The sequence below is a fragment of the Hordeum vulgare genome, chromosome 2H (genome assembly GCF_904849725.1).
Source record: "Hordeum vulgare subsp. vulgare chromosome 2H, MorexV3_pseudomolecules_assembly, whole genome shotgun sequence".
Classification (NCBI taxonomy): domain Eukaryota; kingdom Viridiplantae; phylum Streptophyta; class Magnoliopsida; order Poales; family Poaceae; genus Hordeum; species Hordeum vulgare.
Window position 1 is genome coordinate 154,847,331 of NC_058519.1, and position 16,086 is coordinate 154,863,416.

Genomic DNA, 16,086 nt, shown 5'->3' on the forward strand with positions numbered 1-16,086 from the left:
TTTGTGAGCATGTGGTACCATGTTAGACTCTAGAGGTCGTACCATGGTAGTCTGTAGATCTATGAGCATGTGATGTTGTGGTAGATAGTGTTGATGGACTCCTTGAAGGTTTCGATGATATTGATGATGTTTTCCATGTCAGTTTTGATCACACTCTGGTGGATATGGCAATAACCTAATGACCAAAGCATGTTAATATGCTAGTATGCAACTATGGTTGATATGTAGGTGTAATAATGTGTTGAACTCAAAAGTTTTCTTCAATCTTGTAGATTAGTCCATGACTGGGCTCCATGTGTAGTATGTTTTCTACTTCCTTTTTTTCATTTCTAGTGTGTTGAAGTACTCCTGATGCTAACGATTTGCAGTTTGTGGCGCCATGGGCCCCTTGGGCTGACTCCACCAGCCCAATAACGTCTCGTGGCGCCACCCTAGTGCCTTGGGCTCAGTCCCGGGTGGGTGGGCCCCTCCGAGTGAACTCCCGGAACCCATTCGTCACTCCCGGTACACTACTAGAATTGCCCGAAACTTTTCGGTGACAAAATGAAACCATTCTATATACCAATCTTCATTTCCAGACCATTCCGGAAACCATCGTGACGTCCGTGATTTCATCCGGGACTCCGAACAACATTCGGTAACCACACATATAACTCAACTATACTAAAACATCATCGAACCTTAAGTGTGCAGACCCTGCGGGTTCGAGAACTATGTAGACATGCCCCGAGGCACTCCTCGGTCAATATCCAATAGCGGGACCTGGATGCCCATATTGGATCCTACATATTCTCTGAAGATCTTATCGGTTGAATGTCAATGTCAAGGATTCATATAATCCCGTATGTTATTCCGTTTGTGCTTCGGTATGTTACTTGCCCGAGATTTGATCGTCGGTATCCGCATACCTATTTCAATCTCTTTACCGGCAAGTCTCTTTACTCGTTCTGTAATACAAGATCCCGTGACTTACACTTAGTCACATTGCTTGCAAGGCTTGTGTGTGATGTTGTATTACCGAGTGCGCCCCGAGATACCTCTCTGTCACACGGTGTGAAAAATCCTAGTCTTGATCCATACTATCTCAAGGGACACCTTCGGAGATACCTATAGAGCACCTTCATAGTCACCCAGTTACGTTGTGACGTTTGATGCACACAAGGTATTCCTCCGGTGCCAGTGAGTTATATGATCTCATGGTCATAGGAACAAATACTTGACACACAGAAAACAATAGCAATAAAATGACACGATCGATATGCTACGTTCATAGTTTGGGTCTAGTCCATCACATGATTGTCCTAATGATGTGGTCCAGTTATCAACTGACAACACTTGCATATAGCCAGAAAACCTTGACTATCATTGATCAACTCGCTAGCCAACTAGAGTCTTGCTAGGGACATGGCATTTTGTCCATGTATCCACACATGTATCTATGTTTTCATTCAATACAATTATAGCATGGATAATAAACCATTACCTTTTAACAGGAAATATAATAATAAATATTTATCATTGCCTCTAGGGCATATTTCCAACAGTCTCCCACTTGCACTAGAGTCAATAATCTAGTCCTCACATCGCCATGTGATTTACATTGTAATAAATCGAACACGCATACAGTTCTCGTGTTGATCATGTTTTGCCCATGGAAGAGGTTTAGTCAACGGGTATGCTACATTCAGATCCGTGTGCACTCTGCACATATTCATGTCCTCTCCTTCGACGTAGTCGCGGATGAGGTTGAAGCATCGTTTGATGTGTCTGGTCTTCTTATGGAACCTTGGTTCCTTTCCTAAGGCAATGGCACCAGTGTTGTCACATAACAGAGTTATTGGATTTAGTGCGCTCGGCACAACTCCAAGATCTGTCATGAACTGCTTCATCCAACACCCTCCTTTGCTGCCTCCGAGGCAGCATTGTACTCCGCTTCACATGTAGAATCTTCTACGACGCTCTGCTTGGAACTGCACCAGCTTACTGCACTCCCATTAAGAATAAATACGTATCCGGTTTTTGACTTAGAGTCATCCGGATCAGTGCCAAAACTTGCGTCGACGTAACCTTTTACGACGAGCTCTTTGTCACCTCCATAAACGAGAAACATTTCCTTAGTCCTTTTCAGGTACTTCAGAATATTTTTGACTGCTGTCTAGTGATCCACTCCTAGATTACTCTAAAACCCACCTGCCATACTTATGGCCAAGCTGACGTCTGGTCTAGTGCACAACATCGCATACATGATAGAACCTACGGCTGAAGCATAGGGGACGGAACTCATTTGTTCTCTATCTTCCACAGTTGTTGGGCAGTGAGTCTTACTCAATTTTATACCTTGTAATATTGGCAAGAACCCTTTCTTAGACTGATCCATTTTGAACTTCTTCGAAACTTTATCAAGGTATGTGCTTTGTGAAAGTCCTATCAGGAGTCTCGATCTATCCCTATAGATCTTAATGCCTAGAATGTAAGCAGCTTCTCCTAGGTCCTTCATAGAGAAACTTTTATTCAAGTAATCCTTTATGCTTCCAAAACCTCCACGTTGTTTCGAATCAGCAATATGTCATCCACATAAAATATCAGAAACGCCACAGAGCTCCCACTCACTTTCTTGTAAATACAAGATTCTCCAACCAATTGTATGAACCCAAATGCTTTGATCACCTCATCAAAGCGCTTATTCCAACTCCGAGATGCTTGCACCAGTCCATAAATGGATCGTTGGAGCTTGCATACTTTGTTAGCATTCTTTGGATCGACAAAACCTTTGGGTTGCATCATATAAAACTCTTCCTTAACAAAACCGTTAAGGAACGCTGTTTTGACATCCATCTGCCAGATTTCATAATCGAAAAATGCAGCTTTTGCTAACATGATTCGGACAGACTTAAGCATCGCTACCGGTGAGAACGTCTCATCGTAGTCAACTCCTTGAACTTGCGAAAAACCCTTTGCCACAAGTCGAGCTTTATAAACGGTCACATTACCGTCTGCGTTCGTCTTCTTCTTAAAGATCCATTTGTTCTGAATAGCCTTGCGGCCTTCAGGTAGTACTTCCAAAGTCCACACTTTGTTCTCGTACATGGATCCTATCTCGGACTTCATGGTCTCCAGCCATTTGTTGGAAGCCGGGCCCACCATTGCTTCTTCATAATTCGTAGGTTCATTGTTGTCTAACAACATAATTGATAAGACAGGATTACCGTATCACTCAGGAGCAGTATGTGATCTTGTCAACCTGCAAGGTCCGATAGGAACTTGTTCCGAAGTTCCATGATCAACATTTATCAACTTCCTCCTCAACTAGTGTCGCAATGACAAGGGTTTTCCCTTGCCCTCCGCCACCATCTAGAGGGATTAGAGGTTCGACAACCTCATCAAGTTCTATCTTCCTCACACTCAATTCTTTTAGAGAAACTCCTTCTCAAGAAAAGCTCCATTTTTAGCAACAAACACTTTTCCCTCGGATTTGAGATAGAAGGTATACCCAACTCTCTCTTTTAAGTAACCTATGAAGACGGACTTTTCCGCTTTGGGTTCCAGCTTTTCAGGCTGAAGCTTTTTGACATAAGCATCACATTACCAAACTTAAAGAAACGACAACTTTGGTCTTTTACCATACCACATTTCGTATGGTGTCGTCTCAACGGATTTTGATGGTGCCCTATTTAATGTGAATGCAGCTATCTCTAATGCATAACCCCAAAACGATAACGGCAAATCGGAAGAGACATCATAGATCGCACCATCTCTAATAAAGTACGATTGCGACGTTTGGACACACCATTACGCTGTGGTGTTCCAGGACGAGTCAATTGTGAAACAATTCCACATTGTCTTAAGTGAGCACCAAACTCGAAACTCAGATATTCACCCCCCATGATCAGACCGTAGGAACTTGATCTTCTTGTTACGATGATTTTCAACTTCACTCTGAAATTGCTTGAACTTCTAAAATGTTTCAGACTTCTTCTTCATCAAGTAGACATAACCATATCTACTCAAATCGTTAGTGAAGTTGAGAAAATAACGATATCTGCCACGCGCCACCACACTCATCGGACCGCACACATCGGTATGTATGATTTCCAACAAGTCACTTGCACGCTCCATTGTTTTGGAGAACGGAGTCTTAGTCATCTTGCCCATGCGGCATGGTTCACACGTATCAAGTGAATAAAAGTCAAGTGACTCCAAAAGTCCATCGGAATGGAGTTTCTTCATGCGCTTTACACCAATATGACCTAAGCGGCAGTGCCATAAAAACATGGCGCTATCACTGTTAACTCTAACTCTTTTGGTCTCAATGTTATGTATATGTGTATCATCGCTATCAAGATTCAATATGAACAATCCTCTCACATTGGGTGCATGACCATAAAAGATATTACTCATAGAAATAGAACAACCACTATTCTCTGACTTAAGCGAGTAACCGTCTCGCAATAAACAAGATCCAGATATAATGTTCATGCTTAACGCAACCACTAAATAACAATTATTTAAGTTCATAACTAATCCTGATGGTAATTGAAGTGAAACTATGCCGACGGCGATTGCATCAACCTTGGAACCATTTCCCACGCGCATCGTCACTTCATCTTTCGCCGGCCTTCGTTTATTCCGCAGTTCCTCTTTCGAGTTGCAAATATGAGCAACAGAACCAGTATCGAATACCCAGGCACTACTACGAGAGTTGGTTAAGTACACATCAATAACATTTATATCGAATATACTTGATTTTTCCTTGGCCGCCTGCTTATCAGCCAGATACTTGGGGCAGTTGCGCTTCTAGTGACACAGTCCCTTGCAATAATAACACTCCGTTTCACGCTTAGGTCCAGCCTTGGGTTTGTTAGTCAGATTGGCAATAGGCTTGCCGCTATTCTTGGAATTACCCTTCTTGCCTTTGCCATTTCTCTTGAAACTAGTGGTCTTATTCACCATCAACACTTGACTCTCTTTACGGAGTTCTGACTCTGCGACTTTCAGCATCGCGAATAACTCGCCGGGTGACTTTTTCATCCCTTGTATGTTATAGTTCAATACAAACCTCTTGTAGCTTGGTGGTACTGATTGAAGAATTCTGTCAGTGATAGCCTCTTGCGGGAGTTCAATCCGCAGCTCACCAAGACGGTTTGAGTACCCAGACATTTTGAGCACATGTTCACAGACACACGAATTCTACTCCATCTTGCTAGCATAGAATTTATCGGAGGTCTCATACCTCTCGATCCGGGCGTTCTTCTGAAAGATAAACTTCAACTCCTGGAACATCTCAAATGCTCCATGAAGCTCAAAGCGACGTTGAAGTCCCGGATCTAAGCCATACAAGACTGCACACTGAACTACTGAGTAGTCCTCCTTATGTGTTAACCAAGCGTTCTTAACATCTTGGTCAGCCGTAGCGGGTGGTTCATCTCCTAGCGCAGCATTAAGGACATAACCCTTATTCCCAGCTTTCAGGAGCAACTTAAGATTACGAGCCCAGTCTACAAAGTTGCTTCCATCATCTTTCAACTTAGCTTTCTCTAGGAACGTATTAAAATTCAGGATGACTGTCTCGTGAGCCACTGATCTACAACACAAATATTTCAAAGTGGACTTAGACTAAGTTCAAGATAATTAGAGTTTAACTAATCAAATTACTTGCTAAACTCCCACTCAAAAAGTACATCTCTCTAGTCATTTGAGTGGTTCATGATCCAAATTCACTAACTCAAGTCCGATCATCACGTGAGTTGAGAGTAGTTTCAGTGGTAAGCATCTCTATGCTAATCATATCGACTATACGATTCATGCTCGACCTTTCGGTCTCATGTCTTCCAAGGCCATGTCTGCACATCCTAGGCTCGTCAAGCTTAACCCGAGTGTTCCGCGTGTGCAACTGTTTTGCACCCGTTGTATGTGAACGTTGAGTCTATCACACCCGATCATCACATGGTGTCTCGAAACGAGGAACTATAGCAACGGTGCACAGTCGGGGAGAACACAATTTCATTTTGAAATTTTAGTGAGAGATCACCTCATAATGCTACCGTCGTTCTAAGCAAAATAAGGTGCATAAAAGGATTCACATCACATGTAATTCATAAGTGACATGATATGGCCATCATCTTGTGCTTCTTGATCTCCATCACCAAAGCACCGGCACGATCTTCTTGTCACCGGAGCCACACCAGGATCTCAATCATCATGATCTCCATCAACGTGTCGCCATCGAGGTTGTCATGCTACTTATGTTATTACTACTAAAGCTACGTCCTAGCAATATAGTAAACACATCTGCAAACACAAACGCTAGTTTAAAGACAACCCTATGGCTCCTGCCGGTTGCCGTAGCATTGACGTGCAAGTCGATATTAACTATTACAACATGATCATCTCGTACATCCAATATATCACATCATGTCATTGGCCATATCATATCACAAGCATACCCTGTAAAAACAAGTTAAACGTCCTCTAATTTGTTGTTGCATGTTTTACGTGGGTGCTATGGGTATCTAGTATGATCGCATCTTACTTACGCAAAAATCACAACGGAGATGTGCAAATTGCTATCTAACCTCTCCAAGAACGGCCTCGGTCAAAACCAATTCAACTAAAGTTGAAGAAACCGACACCCGCCAGTCATATTTATGCAACGAGGTTGCATGTCTATGGATGAAACCAGTCTCTCGTAAGCATACAAGTTATGTCGGTCTGGGCCGCTTCAATACAACAATACCGCCGAATCGAGAAAAGACTAAGGAGGGCAGCAAATCGAACATCACCGTCCACAAAACCTTTTGTGTTCTACTCGAGATAACATCTACGCATGATCCTAGCTCATGATGCCACTGTTGGGGAACGTTGCATGGGAAACAAAAAAATTCCTACACACACGAAGACCTATCATGGTGATGTCCATCTACGAGAGGAGATTTGGATCCACGTACCCTTGTAGATCGCACAGCAGGAAGCGTTAAGAAACGCGGTTGATGTAGTTGAACGTCCTCATGTCCCACGAACTGTCCCATGAACCGTCCCGCGATCCGTCCCACGATCCGGTCCGATCTAGTGTCGAACGGACGACACCTCCGCGTTCAGCACACGTACAGCTCGACGATGATATCGGCCTTCTTGATCCAGCAAGCAACATAAAGAATTAGATGAGTTCTCCAGCAGCGTGACGGTGTTCCGATGGTGGTGATTATATACTCCTGCAGGGCTGCGCCCGAGCTCCGCTGAAATCCGATCTAGAGGTAGAACTATGTGGTCTAGGGTTGAGTTGCACATGGCAAAAGTTGTCTCAAATCAGGCCTAAAGCAACACTATATATAGAAGGGAAGGGGGAGGGCTAGCCTTGAGGGACAAGGCCCTCAAGGGTGCGCCAACACTAGGACGAGGACTCCTCCTCCAATTCGGTTTGGGGAAGGAGGAGTCCTCCTCTTCCTTCCCACCTCCCTCTTTCCCTTTTTCCTTTATTTTCCTTTGGTATTTTATTATGTGGTTCCATGGGCCCCTTGGGCTGACTCCACCAGCCCACTAAGGACTTGTGGCGCCACCCTAGTGCATTGGGCTCACTCCCAGGTGGGTGGGCCCCTCCCGGTGAACTCCCGAAACCCATTCATCACTCCCGGTACACTACTAGAATTGCCTGAAACTTTCTGGTGACCAAATGAAACCATCCTATATATCAATCTTCGTTTCAGGACCATTCCGGAAACCCTCGTGACGTCCGTGTTCTCATCCGGGACTCCGATCAACATTCGGTAACCACACATATAACTCAACTATACTAGAACATCATCGAATATTAAGTGTGCAGATCTGCGGGTTTGAGAACTATGTAGACATGCCCCAAGGCACTCCTCGGTCAATATCCAATAGCGGGACCTGGATAACCATATTGGAACCTACATATTCTACGAAGATCTTATCGGTTGAACCTCAGTGTCAAGGATTCATATAATCTCGTATGTCATTCCCTTTGTCCTTCGGTATGTTATTTGCCCGAGATTTGATCGTTGGTATCCGCATACCTATTTCAATATCGTTACGGGCAAGTCTCTTTACTCGTTCTGTAATACAAGATCTTGTGACTTACACTTAGTCACATTGCTTGCAAGGCTTGTGTGTGATGTTGTATTACCGAGTGGGCCCCGAGATACCTCTCCGTCACACGGAATGATAAATCCCAGTCTTGAACTCTTGATCCATACTAACTCAACGGACACCTTCAGAGATACCTAAAGAGCACCTTTATAGTCACCCAGTTACGTTGTGACGTTTGATGCACACAAGGTATTCCTCCGGTGCCAATGAGTTATATGATCTTGTGGTCATAGGAATAAATACTTAACACGCAGAAAACAATAGCAATAAAACGACACGATCAATATGCTACGTTCATAGTTTGTGTCTAGTCCAACACAGGATTCTCCTAATGATGTGATCCAGTTATCAAGTGACAACACTTGCATATAGCCAGAAAACCTTGACTATCATTGATCAACTAGCTAGCCAACTAAAGGCTTGCTAGGGACATTGTTTTGTCTATGTATCCACACATGTATCTATGTTTTCATTCAATACAATTATAGCATGGATAATAAACGATTATCTTTAAACACAAAATATAATAATAACTATTTATCATTGCCTCTAGGGAATATTTCCAACACATGATAGCTCCGGTGACCGAATGCCGAAGGATGAAGGAGACCATGATGACGGCTCCGGTGACCGAACGGAGGAGGGAGCTGTTGCAAAGTCTGGCAAGGTATATATATTACTTAAGCCTTTGATGACTAGCTAATTGATGCATTAATTGTTTTGGTATGTACATATGTTAACTCTTCGTTCTTCTTTTATAGCACTCCGGATCGAGCCAAACTTCGGTAATGAGACGAGGCCTCAAGAGAAGGTTGCGCAAGGATGAAAGGTTCACGATCACAGCACTCGCGAACGATGGCCTACCGATTCTACCCAAGCGGACCAAGGACGCATTTTCTCCTCAATGCAGGGCTATTTTTAGCGACAACATCCCGATCAACATCAAGCAATGGAATAAGCCTAAGGGCGACGACGTCCGTGAAGGTGATTATGTCACTAATGGACAGAAAGATGATATTTGGACTGTGCTGAAGGCAAATTTCACCCTACCTCCAGAGGAGGATCCGAATAAGCCAGTTATATAGCCACTGGTCAAGGCATGTGCTCTTAAGAAGATGGAAGATCTATTCAGGAGGTGGAAGAAAGAGTTGAAATCAAAGTTGGTCGACAAAGAGAAGACTCCAGAATTCATCGACCGATTTGAGAAGGTAAGAGATCACTGGCCCGCATTTGTGGCCTACAAGACATCACACAAGAGTAAGAAAATGTCAGAGACAAACAAGAACAATGCTGCAAAGAAGCAGTATCACCATCACACGGGGTCAGGTGGCTACCTCAAAGCCCGCCATTCTGGGACAAAGCTGAGAATGACCTGATTGCTAAAGGGGTCGAACCACAAACATTGAACTGGCCAGACCGTTCAAGGACTTGGTTCTTCGGGGTTGGGGGAACTTTGGACCTTGAAATAGGGAAGTGTCGTTGGACGGACGAGCAACTTGCAATATCCATCAAGATGCTTCAAAAGTATATCACCGCAGCGCAGGAAGGGACGTTCATTCCCGACAGAGAGAAGGACGAGCTGACTAAGGCCCTAGGGAATGTTGAGCACCCTGGACGAACATGAGGCACTCCAGGCTCCGTTCCATGGAAGGTTGGGTTTCCCGACGCAGGCGGTTACAGAAGCCGGGAGAGAAAGAGGAAAGCAGAGCTGAGCGACATGCACAAGATCAATGCAAGACTACAAAAGCTAGAGGAACTTGAGAGCCAGCGAGCTGCCGACCAACCATCTGAGCGCACGAAGCTACCGCAGAAGGTACCCCGCCAACTCGGTGGAGAAGTAGCGTGGCTTCCACGGAACACGTTCATCCTGACTTCACGGCTCCTAGCTACCTCGTGGATACTATCATAGAGGCTCAACATTGCGAGCTTATGACGAAATGTCGGAACCTCACTTTCAAGGCGGCTGTCGGCTCTGTTGCACCTCCTCAACCCAACGGAACTTTTCATTGCCTTACGATTCCACATGGCTATGCTATTGTGATGGCGGATGAAGTAACGGGGGGATTTGAGGAGCTCGAGCTTGACCACCCAATAGGTGAAGGGGAGAATCAACTGGTTCGTGATGTGAGGAGTACATGTCTATGGAAGAAGGACTACATCAAGCTTCCAAACTAGACGCCTCCACCTCCTCCTCCTCCTCCGGCGAGTCAGGGCACTCCACCTCCTCCTCCCCCTCCTCCTCCTCTGTCGAATGACCAGGGAAATCCGCCTCCTTCTCCGGCTCCTCTGACGCATGAGGGCACTCCGCCTCCTCCTTCGCCTACTCTGGCGCGTGAGAGCAGTCCGGGTCCTCCTTTGCCTCACCAACAACGGCGGAAGACAGACGTCGCCGCTATGGCTCCTTCGGCTCCTCAGAGCAGTCCACCTCCTTCTTCGCCTCGTCAGCAATGACGGAAGAGAGACACCGCCACTCCGGCGGCTAGAAGTACAAGCAGAGGCGGGAGGCAATTCAGATACGGTCCATCTCTCAAGCCTCTAGAAAAGTTACCATATGAGAGGACCGTGCAGGAAAATGAGGACATATGTCGTGCCCAATTGAGGGACCAATTTGCAAAGAAAACTCCACCTCCGAAGGAGAAGTTAGATCCGGTGAAAGTGAACCGCACTATCAATGTCGTGAAGCGACCACCATCGCTTCTGCGGGATTCCAACTATGACCGCATTCCTAAAAAGACATATGAAGCAACGTGGCAGTCGGGAAGTACTTCCAGTGATGCAAGGTTAGCAGAACGAAGAAGTGGAAAAACAATTCCCCAGCTTGGCGAACAGGAGAAGCAATCATGCCCCCCGCTCAAGGTGTCTAGCGATATCGTCGCTAATCCTCCGGGGATGGTGCCCGGGACCAATCATGGTGATTACTTGGGAGATGATGTAATTTTTCAAATGGCTGAGGTAACAGAACAATATAAATACGTGCACGGGAAGCCTCTCATCCCCCCTGATCATCCTCCTCTAACAACGATGATGCACAAATTGCATAAGTGGTACATGAAAACCTGCAGGGAGTGTGGGAGAGTCAGTATGTATGTGGCAGTGAAACTAAAGCACGAATTCATTGGACTTCCCGTGATGCCTATTGAATTTGTGGAGTTATTTCAGCTATACAATCAACTGGCCCTCGACAAACAACTCTTGACTTCCTACTGTCTGTAAGTATTACTTCTATAGTTAAGTTTCTAGCTCAGCTCGTTCATTGCATGTATATATAATTATCCTCACTATATTATGCAGATTAAAGATCGTCGAATGCAAAAAAATAGGAATCTTCGATGTTGGGTTCGTTAGCCCAGATGCCGTAAATGAATGAACGGTACGACACTCAACCAAAGAGACCGATGAGAACTTGCTAAAGTCGTTACTTATACATCAGAACAAAAAGAAAATATTGTTTCCTTACAACTTCAAGTGAGTGTTGCTGTCTTCTCTGTATACTCGGTTTCTCTTACTCGAGGTTAAGTAATGTAAATGATGAGTTATATATGTGTGCGCAGTTTCCACTTTATTCTGCTATCCATTAAGCTTGTCGGGGCATTAGTAATTGTCTTAGACTCGAGACGTAAAAATCCCGAGGATTATGCGGACATGACTGCAATGCTCAAGAAGTAAGTTCAGTCAATACCGGTGCCATATCGGCATGGAACTTTCGTTAATTTCCTGATATCAAGTAATCATTTTCTTTGCCTCGCAGGATTTGGAAGAAGTTCACAAAAAAGGCTCTCGGACTAAACAAAGAGTTGCGATTTACGCCCCCCAATGTAAGTAGTACTAGCTAGTTTCGCGCATTTCTAATTGATTCAAATTTTCATCAATATATCATTACCATGCTTACTTATCAATTTGATTGAACTCTATTCTCGTAAAGTGCATGTACGAGAAAGAAGGGACTGTTTTATGTGCATACTACGTATGCGAGTTCATTCGCCTCTCGACCTCTGAGCGGGGCTTCTCCGAGAAACAATTTCAAGTACGTAAATAATATTCACAATTTTATTTTATATATTACCATCAACTGTGTTGAGTTTTATTCATATATATGCATGTACTGACCCCCTTCTTTAAATTAGATCTAGCAGATGCGGGATGAACTCCTACCACATGATCGCATACGAGCAATTCAAGAGGAATTGGAGGGATTCTTTCTTGACCACGTCATACCTAAAGACGGAGAATACCATGTGGATTTGTGATTGGATCTTAAGTACATGGTGTTAGGGATTGTAAAAGATGTTATATTGTATATGTGTAGTAGCGTCAGATAGATATACGAAAACTTGTTGTACGACTAAGCACAGAGAAAGAGATGTCACTTCTCCCTATATATGTTCAGCATGACGATCTTGAGTAATTTATAGTTTCCTTCATTTTTTTATTAGCTAGCGTCGAGTTCTCTCTATATGTATAGTAGCTAGTGTCGACCAAGCACGGAGAAAGATAGGTCACTTCTCTCTATTAGCTAGCTAACACAATATGAAACCCCTAAATTAACCCTCCAAAACCCCCCAACCCCCCTTCAAAAAAAAGACACAGCTCCTGTCAGATGCTGACACGTGGATGCCCTTCGGTCCCGGTTGGTGTTATCAACCGGGACTAAAGTCCCTCCTGCCTGGGCTCCCCGCAGAGGCCACATCGAAACCCTTCTGTCCCGGTTGGTAAGAGAACCGAGACTAAAGGTTTTGGGCTTTAGTCCCGACCCTTTAGTCCCGGTTCCGAAACCGGGGTTAATGGGCCTTTGATACCGGGACAAATGGGTCATTTTCTACTAGTGATAGTAGTAATATTATTACACTATTATTATCCTACTTACCAGTTTTGTTTTTTCTAGCAACTGATTTGCTATATGAGTCATGCTCCAAAGGCCCCGGCAAGATATATGTGTTGAGTGACCTATTCGGGGTCTTATAAAAAATATAGTCTCCATATGGTAGTAATATTTTTAATACGGGGCCTTGTAAGAAATATAAGTGTTGGGTGACCTTGTACTAATTTGGACCCTTGAATCATAATGAATGATCCACACTAGTTGGGGTCATCTTAATATGCTCTTTCATGTTTTGGAAATGATTGTAATCAACGACGTTGCGTCGATCACCTCCGAATCTGCACGATTTGCTTTGAACATGCGACATACGTGCATTGCGCTTGGTTGAAGAACATCCCCTATGCGTCGGCACGTGTCCCACCAACAGTCTACAGACAACCATATCCCCCACACACATCGTCTTCATCTCGTACGTGTCATCCCCTAAATCTTTCAATCTCGCAGCTAGCTACCATCCCAGCACCAAACTGGATGTCCCTACTAGGCCGGCTACTGTTGCGAGCGATGAATAGATCAGAGGCAGTCGAGGCTATTGCAAGGCCTGCCAGCGATGCTATAAGGTAGCCGCAACCATGGTCTGGTGTCATGTCTGGCTTGTATTGCAACAAGGGAAGGTCGCCAAGGTAGTGTGCTTTAAGTTGGCAGGCTTCGCAACATGCGTCGTGTTGAAAAGGTGGCCTCACAACATGTGTTTTGTCACAAAGAGGCTGCTACGACGGGTGAAAAGTCGGCAAACCGGTTTGCAACATGGGTCATGTTGCAAACACTCGAGCGCAACATGACTCATGTTATGAATTGACCCACCCAGTTTGCTATATGAGTCATGTTGCAAACTCCCAAGCACAATATGGCTCTGTTGCAAAGCACTCGACAGGAAGATGTGGTAGGGCATTGCGGTGCCGAGAGAATCTTCCAGCTGTTGATGAATTGATTAAAGGGTGTGTCTAAAATTAGTGGACTAAGACTTGGCAAAGTCTGAGCCGAGTAACGTCATATGAATATGGATTGAACGTGACTTCGTCTGTTTCTCTCTCACCTAAAGTGTGGTCATGTGCAACGTGTGCTAGGCATTACATGGGCTTTTGTTGGGTAGTGTTGTCATCATACAAGTTTGTGTTTTTTTCCTTTTTTTACTTTATCAACTAGTACGTACATGTATTGCTACACAGTTCAGTGAAGTTCTGATTTTGTTGCTAGTTTTACTTAGGGAAATGCTTATGATCAGTAGTCCGAAGAGATTCCAGCGTCAGACCCGTCGCAGCACGTTGATTCATTACATAATTGACGCTTCAGATTTCGTATCGTGTTTGAGTTAAAAAACCGAACGTTGAATCCGCGCGTAATCCCCTCTCACTTATTAGTTGGGCCCCAACTCTGCTTCGTCCATTATCGCCCGCAACACCCGAGCGCTTCCCACATCGCTCGCCTTGCCGCCACGCGGCCAGCTCTCGCTCGCGAGATCCGCTGGTCCGCCGCCGCCGCATCGCGACTCCACCGACCCGAGCGCTTCCCGGGGTCCAAATCGACCGAGTACTGGCCTTTTGGATTGCAACATTCGGCCCATCTTTTTAGCTCCCCATCTCTAAATCAAAGGTTTGTGCACTTCGTGCATTGCCCAAGTTTTTGTTGATTTCTATTTTTTCAACTAAATTATCTCTGTAATTCATGCAACAGCCGGATTCATCTTGTTATTTATGTTTATTGCCTGCCCAGTATTGTTTTGTATATACAATATTTTTCAATATTTCTCGGTGCTACAAATATATTATGACAAATTTTTTGAATTCCTTTTTTCTATTCTTCCTGTATACAAAGCTTCCAAGCATATGAACCCACATTTTGGCGCTAGATTTGTTATGCTTTCGTTTTCAAAATTCCATGCTTCCACCTACGATTAGAATTGCACCCTATTGCATTTCATATTCTTTCACACACGAATGCTTCTACATTACTACATTTCTGATACGGTCGTCTAGAAAAATGCTTCCATGAATTGCATCCTCGTCATGGCATCAAGCTTACATCTTGGTTTATTACTTGTTGTTGGGTTTGAATCTGCTCCATTGTGTATTGAATCACTAATAAATCGTCAACCAAATTCTATGGATTTAGTATGTACGTATATCACACAAATATGCATCCCCATGTTGGCGACGGACAATCTTAGTTTATTTCTTTGGGCTAGATTTTTCTTCCATAGATCAAGAATAGTTGGTGATTTGTTTTTATATAGATGACAAAAGGTATGCATCCCCATGTTGGCTGCAATCTTAGCCCGTTTCCAATGACAATGTTGTATGCTTTCAATTAAGATGAACCATACTGAGATTGCATATTTTCCATGCTTCCTGCAAGTGAAGTTTCGGAATCACACTTCACGTGCTTCTTTCGGTTTATATGGATTGCTTCCGTACTCCCTGCATCTTATGTGCGAATCTTGTTCCTGTTCTTGTCTAACCATTGAAACATGACATGCTCAAATATGTTTATTCGTTTTTGGTAGTTTGCTTCCAAAGTTCTCGCTCCATTTTTTTTCTAATTTGTCTACATCATTGTAATGTAAAGAGTTATTTGCTTCATCAAGAATGTACTGGTCATGTAGTACCATTTGTGCTACGTGCCTTTGATACTAATGCATCATGCTTAAGTAATGTATATATGGTTTAAGCAGGTCTCTGTTGTATTCATGACGATCGGCACCGACGAGATAGGTCTATATGGAGGTGACCGGTGCATGCACTAAGAAGTGTGGTGTGGATCAATGTCACAATGAAGACACCCATTCAATATATATCAAGGGAAGCCATTCTATAGTCGCTAGGAAATATTCAATTTAAACTTAGGAAGAATTGTACTATTGGTGACTTAAAGGAAGCAAATTTGTGGTACATTGTATGTAGGGACCGAACAGTGCAACTAATGTTAGAAGCAAATTAGTATTGCGATGGAACAACTTTTCGAGTGGATGGAAGCAAAGTTTTCTTGTGTTCGAAACACACACACACATATATATATATATATATATATATATATATATATATATATATATATATATATATGGTCGCGCTATTCGTCACCCTGGGTGAGGAATAGTTATTCTTCAC